We start from the raw sequence: 8992 nt of genomic DNA, 5'->3' as shown, positions 1-8992 counted from the left end.
CTCTCTCTCTCTCTCTCTCTCTCTCTCTCTGTGTCTCTCTCTGTCTCTCTGTCTCTCTCCCTCCCTCCTTCCCTTCCTCCTTCCCTCCCTCCCTCCCTCCTTCCCTCCAGTACCAGGGATTGAACTCAGAACCTTGTGCTTGCCAGGCAGATGCTTATGCCACTGAGCTATCTCCCCAGATTCTCTTTTCAAATGAAAAATTTGGACTTTTGCCTTTTTAAGCCCTTGATGAGTCAGGCTGGCCAATTCCTGAGATGCCTTCAAGCCATCTTTCCTATTGTCCTGATGCAAAAATATATATGGTTTCTTCATAATGCTAATATTTTCAGAAATCATACTGTCCTGGGCTCCTGCTTTTTAAATCATTAAGCTCTGTGCATTTCCCGATTCGTGTGTGTGTGTGTGTGTGTGTGTGTGTGTGTGTCCTTTTTTCATAATTTCTTGACATGGTAAAAAGAATTTTACATTACAATCCAAGGAGCAGGGTGAACGGATGTGGAACAAGGAACAGAAAGGAGACCCAGACAGGGAGCACTCGGAGGGTGTGTTGGTTTCTTACTGAGCTCTATGGGGAGAATCTGGAGTGGGGGGTGATAGGCCCCAGGCTGCAAATGCAACTGGAAGACACACGTGAGGAAGCCCAGACATCAGACGGGAGCTATGGACCATGGGCAGATGGATCACAGGCAGCAACTCCCAGTGGCAGAATGAAAACAGCTGGGGCTGGTGGGGTCCCCACAGAGCCTGTGACAGTGAGTGGCCTCTCTGGACAATCAAGAAGCAGCAACTCTTCCATGGTTGTGCCCTACAGGCATGCTTATACACACGAGACGTGTGTGTGTGTGTGTGTGTGTGTGTGTGTGTGACTTGCCTTCCCTAGAAGCACAACAGTACAGACAGTACCCAGACAGAAGGCCCAGCGGTGGCAAAGGCCCTGCCTGGACGCAGCGCCAAGGGAGCGGGGAGGAGGCCCAGGCCTTGGCCTCTCAACACTCACTTGTCCCGCAACTCCTCCAGCATACAGTGGCCACCACTGCAGAGCACAAGAGGCCTGGAACCATAGCCTCTAGGGTAGCCACCTAGGACAATTGTGGGCTCCTGGAGGAGGTCTGGGGTAGCTGCAGGAGGTGATGTGGGGAGCTAGTGGAGGGTGCAGTGGCACCTCGAGAGTGAACACCATTATAAAAACATTGGGAGGAGCAAGGGTCTTGGCTGAAGCCTAAGGGACTCCTTGCCAGACCAGGGTCAACACGAGATGGATGCAGAAAGGAAGCCTTGAGTCAGGACCAGGGTGACCAGCAGGCCAGTGCCAAGGCCTCTCTCACAGGGGCAAGAGTCTTCAGCCTTGTGACAGAAGAGGACAGTCTCCTGGCTCCTGGTTCCTAAAAACACCTAGCACTTCCCCTTGGGTGCCTCAGCTGCCCCCTAACCGATCAGCAAATGCTAAGATGCTGGAGCAGGCGGGGGAGGGTATCGGTCCCCCCAAAGTTGCTGCAGTCAGCGTGAGCGCAGGCGGGGCTAGGAAAAGAAACAAGAGATCCTGAGTCCTGAAAACAGGGGTGAACACGTCACGGACTAGACGAGTTTCACTAGACTCTAAAAACAGAGAGGTGCGATCACTACTGCAGCCAGGCTCCCCTCGCACCTTCGGAAGGCAGGCTCGAGCCAGCCTCAGTCCCTGACCTGCCCGCCCGGCCTCAGCACAGCATCTCCGCCTCGCTGCTGCGGGGCCGCTTGATCTTCTGGATGCTCTTCAGGATCCGTACAGAGTGATGTATTGATTCCTCAGCTCTGAAATGATGAGCCGGAGGTTGATGTATTCCTTCTTGTCCATCTCTGTCACGGTGCGGCGATAGTCCTCCACATGGGGCTATTTAGCTATTTTAGAAACCAATTTGGCTCTGGTAATATAATATCTGGAGATCTGGTCCAGGTAAGACGCAGCTTCACTCTCAACAGTTCTTAGCTCTGCAACTGTTTTCTCCTGACTGGATACCCCGAAGTTGTTTCCATCTTCTATCCTGGGAATCAGGAGCTGTACCCACATTTTGACCGTGTTGCGCTTCTCGATCAGCAGCGGATCTCGGGCTTCACCTTCTCAATGATGCCCACCAGCTGCTGGTTGTTCTTCAGCGTCCCATGGGGCATCACGAACACCTTGGTTCATTGCAAGGCCTCTTCGCACTCATCCAGCTTGCGCTTCTTGTAAGTGGGACCGTCCAACCCATCATGGCAATTAGTGAGAAGAATAGGGTTAGGGACAGGGAGATTCGTGTTGGAGTGGATCTGAGCTGGGTCATGGATGTTTAGGGTTGGTTCCCTCAAAACACTATCAAGTTCTAACAACTTCTTTGAGGGAAAAAAAAATTGCCACCAAGTCTTCTGCCTCACTTGTGATCCGCTCCCTGAAAGAATCAACCTTGAGCTTCACTTCCTGATCCATCTCAGCAATGAAGCCATGGCCAGGCTGGCCGTGTCCGTTCTGCGGGAGACCCGAGACCTGAGGGCTCCGAGTAGGGGGCGGGAGGGACCTGAGGAGTCTCTGCTGCCCTTGGACCGGCCCCCTCTCTGGCTTTCTGGCGGCTCCCTCACCTGTTCCCTCCGTCCGGGCCGACGCCCACCTGCTGCCACAGCTTGCTGCCTGCCTGCTCCCCTGCTCGCCCTCCTGGCTTTCCCATTTCCCCTGATTCTTATTATTGATGTGGCCAGAGCAGCCAGCAGTATCTGTTCCACAGCTTTAGTGTTGGACTTCCTTGAAATCTCCTCTGCCAGATTAATTAATCCACTGGCCTTATGTCCAAAATCTCAGGACATGGGCAAAACAGACAAACTTTCTGCAAGAGTACAACAACTCTGGTATGGCAGTCACTACACCAACCGCCAATGGAGTCCTTGTCCAACTGAAACCTCCTGATCCTGGTCTTTAGTGTCCACATTCATATCTGCATTCTGGTTTTCTGAGTACCAACCAGAATTATTAATTAAGATTGGCTAGCAGCAATCTAGAATTTTTCTAGGCAGCTTCTTCAAACTTTTCCAAACTCTTCCTCAAAAGGCTTCTTGGGAAAGTCCACAAGCCACAGCAATGACCCCACTGTCTTGGTACCAAAATCTGCACTAGTGTCTGTGTGCTTCTGGATGTCCAATACCCACATCTTAAAGGAGCAGAGATTTATGTTGTCGCTGTTTCTGTCTGTGGTCAGCTGGCTCTAAGGCATAGGTGGCTTGGCAGAAGAAAGATCTAAAACATAATAGTTTCTTCAATTTTTTCTTCTTATCACACAGTCCTAAGACTTCCGTTTTTCAAACAGTTCTCTAAGTGCCTTGCTTGAAATCCCACTTACCAGAAGAAACAGCATGAAAATAGTTATACTTTGTGCAAAAAGTTACAGAAGCGTTTAATTCATTGAAACATAATTCTCACCTCTAAGACCTAATAAATCTATTATTGTTTACTTACATTTCATTGTTAGAAGTCATAAAACTCCATTTTTTATTCTCAGTCTGTATGTAGTAGTAAGTTAAAAGTATAAGTCAGTCCTTCTAGGCTTATATGGGTAATTTTGATAATTTTTAGAACAATTAGTACTTTGGAGCCTGAGGTTATTCACAGCTGTGGGGCATTTGTGGACAAACTTCAGAAGCAATGAACCTTTTAGAAGTTCATACTTTATATAAAAATCAACCCTTTTAACTAAGTCACAATTAGTTAGTGGAAAGTGATGCTCTTAGTTGTTAGAACACTGAGTTATGTAAAAATGAATAAAGTTGTGCAGAAAATAATCTCTGACAAAAACGTGAACTTGATTTAAACCTCAGACAAACCAGCAAGAAAAAAGAAGAGACTCCCATACTTTTCGTTTTTCACTTAAAGTTTGGCCTCTAGTGCTACATCCGCTCCTCTGACCCCTCAGATTCAGAGGCAGCCTCAGCACTGTGGAAGGCCTTTGCAAACGTGAAGACCACTAGTTGTGTGTCTTTCTCATGAGACCTTTTCTATCTCTGTTGTGAACATCAGAGAGACTAAAATGATTTGGACCACATTCATTCTCAAAAGATAAATAAATATTAACATTCTCAGTCCATTTGTTCATATGTCATCCAAGGGGACAGGAAACCTATGTCTCTTGACAGATACTTGCAAAGAAAAAGTTAGCAAATTTTAACAAATCACTCTCTTCTCAAATAGCTGAGGTATTATTCAAATTCATCACATTTTCCTAGTATAGAAGAAGCCCAAGTGTATATATAAAGACCCCCGAATGTGCTATTTAAGGAAGAACCATACCCTGAAAATAAATAAATGAAACTCAGGATTAATATAAAATCTCTATACATATCGTAAATATTTTTACTAATGAAAAAATTGTGATTAATTTTTTATTTTTCAGCTGATCATATTTTCTGCATGTAATGAAGAAACTAGAGCACACATTGAACTTGGAGCACTAGTCTGATTATTACATTAAGGTTAAAAGTTGTAAATTTTCAAGAGGCCAAGTTTAAGATCACAGATGTTTACCTAAGCTTTTCTAAGATTTGGAAGGCAAAGGGAAGATTGTCTGTATTTAAGTGACTGAAAAGCAATTGTGCTTATATATTCTGTCTTCTCAGGTAAAGCAAGCAAGAGCTATAAAGTACGTAAAAGCAATTACTGCTCTGCCCTAGGGAAGTTATAGGCAAGCAAAGAGAAAGGCTAAAACTGCTGTAAGTGACTCTTTTTAATCAGTCTCAGGAGCAATGCTGCAAGTTCAACAGGAAGGAAAGATAAGAAATGAAAAAGTTGCACCTTTAAAATTCATATTACCCTCCACAGGGAGACAGTTCTCAAAATGCATGGTCATACACCATACGGACGTGAGCTTGGAGGTCAGGGCATCTGGGTTTCTAATCTGCATTATTTTTTTAAATACCTGTCCTTGAGCGGCTTCTCTCAACCACATTTTCTTGATCTCTAACATGGTGACAGTACAGTTCCTGTGAACAAATGTCAAGACAAAACTAAAGAGTACACATACAGTGTTTAATCTTGGTAGTTAAAATCTGTGTCTGACAGATTGTTTTCCAATACAAAAATATTTTTAAAATCACAGGAGCGTATGTGATCTTTATTTTGTCTGACATTTGAACATTATCACACTTTTGCTCATCTCTGTCAACATGAATAATTAACTATTAGATTTAAAATATAAGTTTGCAGCACCTTCACAATCTTTAAATCCTGGTTAGATTTAAAATAAGTCCATTATTTCTCTTTGAAGAAATCTCACATCATCATCATTTTCATGGATGCAGTAATCCAATAACCCAGTCACCCTCACACAAATTTGCATACAGTCAATATAACCCAGGGCACTCACTTGTATCAAGATAAAAATTATATTAAATCCATGGTTTACCCCATTTAAATATATACTATGTTTTGTATGAAAATATCACTTCTGATGTGATATTTCTGGAGAGAAATGTTGTCCTGGGAAAGCAGATTCTTTCTCCCTTAATCATAAATTGAATTTGTAAATAAAACACCTGCATCTTTCATGCTTGAAAAAACATATAATCACCTATCAAGGCATAAAAAGGCCAAAAATCTCCCTCGCTCTGAAAATGAAAGAGCCACAGAGAGGCGGGGTAATCAATCCCAGATAGCCTTGTGTAACTGACAAGCTCAGCAGGTGTGCAGGGGGAAATTCGAGCCGCCTGGTGCAAAGTGAGCACCAAGGTAAAGGAATAGCTTTGACATCGCATACGCCCCCAATTGGACACCGGGCCCTACCATCAGAGGCTGGAGGACATGGTTAGAGGTATCTGAATATAATCTTAACCTAAATTATGGGTTGATACTGAGATATGAAAACACATCCACAATCATTAGAGAAACAGATGAGAAATAAAAAAATAAGTATTTAAAAACACAGCAGAGAGAAACTTTCAGATCAAATCCAAGAGAAAACAAGATATAAAATAAAACTCAAAAATCCAATAATCTACATTAATTTCAAAGGACTATTTTTTTCAAAGAAAGGAAAACCAGTACAACAAAACATAAAAGTATGAACTACGCTGAAGAGAAAGAGGAAGAGCAGTCCAAAGGAATTAACTTCGAAGTGGATCCAAATGTCAGAATCAGCAGACTCAAACTTTAAAATAGCTGATATTTATGCTCAAGGAATTAAATAACCATGTTTAAGTAATTATAGAAGAATGTGATGAGAATAGCTCAACATATAGGAAATCTCAGTACAGAGGTAAAAATCAGTAGAAATTTCAGTGTTGAAATGAACAATGACCGAAATGAAGCATTTAGTAGATCCATATTGTAGCCTATTTGGGATGTCAGAAGAAAAAATAAAGAAACTTGGAGAATGATCGGTGAAATGTATCCAGTCAGAAGAATGAAGAAGTATTAGCAGGATTTCAACATGCATTAGACAACACCAAATTTACATATATAGAGACACAGGAGGGGATACAGAACAGAAAGAAAGAGTAGAAAATCCATTTCAGGAAATAATGGGTTTACTACTTACTACATCTGACTTTGAAATAACATTGATCTAGCAATCCAGGAACTTCAGTATTGAGTACAGTACTATGAATACAGACATTTACATCAAACATATCGCAGTCACATAAAAGCTATTAGCAAGTACAAAAAGAAAAAAATCTCAAAAACAATGAGAAAAATTGTTTATTATATATAAAGAATAGTGATATAATTATGCATGACTTTTTATCAGAAACAAAAGAATCCATTAAGGCAATAAAATGGTATATTCAAAGTATATGTGCACCTTAACTTATGATGGGGTAACACGTCAATAAATCTGCAATAAATCAAAAATATCACATATCAAAAATGTATTTATTATACCTAAGCTGCCAAGCATCATGGCTTAGTAACACAGTACGCCATAGGAGTCATTCGCCCACAGGTGCACAAGGCTGACAGGGACTGAAGCTGCACCCACTGCCCCACATCGCCTAAGAGCACATACTGCATAATGTCAGCCCAGGGAAAGGTCAAAATTTTAGATTTCAAGTACAATTTATCTTGAGTGCATCTCAATTTCACAGCATTGTAAAGTTGAAAAATTCACGTTTAACCATCAGAAGTCTGGGACCATGTATACTTAAAGAAATTGTCATCCAAGAAATGTATAGTTAGTAAAACTATCCTTCAAAAGTGAAAAGAAGAAAAGACATTCCAAATTAATAAAAACTGAAGAAAGTTGTCGCTAGTAGACCTGCTTTATAAGAAATATTGAAACATTTTTGTTGCTGAAAGAATGTCTCTCTCAGTTACTCTTCTCTGGGACAAATACTTGACACCCAAAATGAAAGGAAAAGTTTATTTAGCTCACAGTTACAGAAGGGTTCATCCGTACTCGGCTGGCTCCAGGCAGACTGGAGAATGGCAGGGGGCAGGAGGTCATGGTGGTGCAAGATAGCATAACAGCAAGAGCAAAAGGGAGGAGTAGCAGCAACAATGGCAACAGAGAGGGAGTCTGTCTCCCTTAAATTGCATTCAGGCTATATGCCCCAGGCTGGGTGTAGTACTCACACCCATAATCCCAGCAGTAGTAAAACTCATAATCCCAGCCTTAATCATGAGATAATCTCAACTCTAGAAGTCCCCACCCCATGACTGCATGAGGCTTTGGAGGGGTAAACTAGACATAAACCACAATATCACACCAGAGTTAAATCAAAAACTTTGGAAGAAATAAAGAGTATCAGTGTGTATCATCAGTTGGAAAGTGTGTAAATATAGAACAGTACATATACATAAACACAGAAGAAAAACACATTTTTGTAAACATATACATATATTTGTGTGCTTGCTTTTCCTCTCAATTCACTGTAAAATTCAAGATTGTCTAACTCAACAATTACAAAGTATATTGTAGAATACGTTTTATCTATATCATACATAATAAAAAATATACATGATAGCAAAAAAAGAAGTTATGTTGAAGTAAAGTTGCTGTATTTTACTTGAATTGAGTCAGTACTGAGTATATTATGAGATATATATTTCAATTGCTAGAATAACACATTGAATAACAAAACAAATTTAATTGCCAAAGATTAAAGTGGTATATAAAAAGTTTTGTTAACATGTTATAAAATGTTCAAGAGGAGCTAGTTATACAGCTTAATGGTACTGTACCTGCTTGGAGAGCATAAGGTCCTGAGTTCAAGTCCTGGGGTCCTCACCCCCCAAAAAAACCTAACTAACTGGAGCTAGTGATATATAGCCAGCAATAGGTACCTGCCTGAAAAGCATGAAGTCCTGAGCTTGATTCCTGGTTCCTAAATAAATAAATAACTTTTTTTAAGCATCGAAGGGGAATAAAATAACATGACATACATTCAAGAGAAGAAAATCCAACTGTACCAATAATTACATTAAATGTGAATGGACTAAATATTTCAATCAAAAGAAAGATTTTAATACTGTATAAAAAGATCCAATGTAATACTGTCCACAGAAACATACTTTACATTTGAAGACAAAAAATTAAAAGTAAAAGGAGATAGATATGTGATATAGCTAGATAGAGACAGAGCAAAAGAGAGAGAGACAGGCAGTCAGACAGAGACAGAACAGTAACCACAGAGAGAGAGAAACTTGGGGTGGCCACATTAATGTCAGACAAACTGTATTCTAAAACAATAGATATTACTAGAATCAGAGAAACATAACAATAATCAAAGAGTCAATATATTAAGGCATAAAAATAATATATATGTATATATAATAAGGAAATTCATGGTAGTTCACTTATTGAAACCAAATTTTTACATTTTTTTGCAACTTGAGTTTCAGTTGACCACAGACAGTAAATTAATAATCATTTTGAAATAATTATTGATTCTTATGAAGTTATAAAATAGTACAAGATCCCAGTGTGCTTCATCTAATTTCCACCATCAATTAGATCTTACATAACTGTAGTATGTTATCAAAATCAGATATTGACATCAG

The 8992-nt window shown here is 40.6% G+C and overlaps 1 pseudogene; it reads right to left on the bottom strand.

Annotated features, from left to right (window-relative positions):
* Nucleotides 1-1697: 1697 nt before the first annotated feature.
* On the bottom strand, nucleotides 1698-2443 carry LOC101561832 (annotated as a pseudogene).
* Between the last annotated feature and the right edge of the window lie 6549 nt (nucleotides 2444-8992).

The sequence above is a fragment of the Octodon degus genome, unplaced genomic scaffold (genome assembly GCF_000260255.1).
Source record: "Octodon degus isolate 3935 unplaced genomic scaffold, OctDeg1.0 scaffold00087, whole genome shotgun sequence".
Taxonomy (NCBI): Eukaryota; Metazoa; Chordata; class Mammalia; order Rodentia; family Octodontidae; genus Octodon; species Octodon degus.
The sequence above is the reverse complement of the archived record's forward strand: the minus strand, read 5'-3'. Positions and strand labels throughout refer to the sequence as shown.